The following is a 1430-nucleotide window of genomic DNA, read 5'->3' as shown; positions in this document are numbered from 1 at the left end:
TTTGGCTCACTCTATCACTCAATGTTGACTATGTGAGAGCCTGGTCCTGCGCGTTCTTTAATGAAGAGAATAGAGAAGATATTCGGTCTCAATCAGTAGGTTTATTAAGCAGTAAAGGAATAAAGTTACAGAGCTCTGGGTCTGATCTTCACGTCCCTGATGAACAACAACAAAGTGTCAGTTCACGAAGTCTGACCTCCTGTCTCTCCCTGACCCAGTATATTTCAGCGTAACAGAGTGTCATTGTGCATGGGCGTGGTTCAGTCTTCTCATTGGTTGCTCGCTGCCTGCTTCCTCATTCTCTTACACAGCTGCCTCGTGTTGATCTGAGTTGTTGGGGCTGACCTTCCTGTTTTGAGAAGACAAGAGCAACACTTCCCCACCCCCAATGGACAGAATTATCTGAATACAACACATTCTGTTCTTTCTGCCATGCATGGTCATAATTATCTATTCTAGCTGCATGTGATTACGTGAGCTCATCCGTTACAGCACTATACTTCTCCTTCTGTACTTCTCCACTCTGTAAAGCAAGCACATTTCACTCAGTTAAATCATCACAGTAGTTTTCCATTATATATGTCACACAGTTCATGTCTTAAATGCATAAGCAACACACCTATATTCCATTAGTTTCCACTGAGGGAAATGGTGTCAGCTTACAGAAACAGACAGGAGGTCTGCGTCACTGTGACGCTGAGCGTTAGGGTGGGTGAGTTCAACGTTGTGTAAACAACAGGGGTGTTTTGAAAACACCCCCATTTTCACAGGTAACTTAGCCTGTCCCCCCCGCCGCAGGAAATAATGGATTAATCCTGGAAAGCTGTTGATGGAAAGTAACACAGCGATTATTCGACCAATGAGAATTTGGTCGGACGAGAGCATAGTGACCAAATAACTGACCAAATAGTCGAATAGTTGACCAGGAGACTACAGCCCTAGTTTCAGAATTGGTGCGAGTTTGTTGGGACCGTGTTGAAGCTGATGTTGTTATGATGATGTAATGTAAATGACATCATGCTGAACATGTTATCACAGACATGTCACATGAACCACCAACTGCTGCACCATAATGTCATGTCGTACTCAGGTGTGTTTGTTTTGTCCTACAGGGAGGAGTCAGAGCCGGGTGGAGCTGCTGAGGAGAAACGAGCTGTGGTCGACGACGTCAAGGTGGGGGTGGTGGTGGGGGGCAGTAATGTGTCAGACACACCGCTGTCATGTGTGCTGTCATGTGTCAGACACACTGCTGTCATGTGTGCTGTCATGTGTCAGACACACCGCTGTCATGTGTGCTGTCATGTGTCAGACACACGCTGTCATGTGTCAGACATGCCGCTGTCATGTGTCAGACACACCGCTGTCATGTGTCAGACACACCGCTGTCAAGTGTGCAGTCATGTGTCAGACACACCGCTGTCATGTGTGCT

General features: G+C 46.5%; 1 protein-coding gene across 1 annotated transcript in view; it reads right to left on the bottom strand.

Annotated features, from left to right (window-relative positions):
• alg13 (ALG13 UDP-N-acetylglucosaminyltransferase subunit) overlaps positions 1-1430 on the bottom strand; it is a 28402-nt gene that overhangs the window by 25105 nt on the left and 1867 nt on the right. The gene's annotated exons all lie outside the window — the stretch shown is intronic.

The sequence above is a fragment of the Epinephelus moara genome, chromosome 5 (genome assembly GCF_006386435.1).
Source record: "Epinephelus moara isolate mb chromosome 5, YSFRI_EMoa_1.0, whole genome shotgun sequence".
Classification (NCBI taxonomy): Eukaryota; Metazoa; Chordata; class Actinopteri; order Perciformes; family Serranidae; genus Epinephelus; species Epinephelus moara.
Note: the sequence above shows the minus strand (reverse complement) of the source record. Positions and strands in the feature narration are given on the sequence as shown.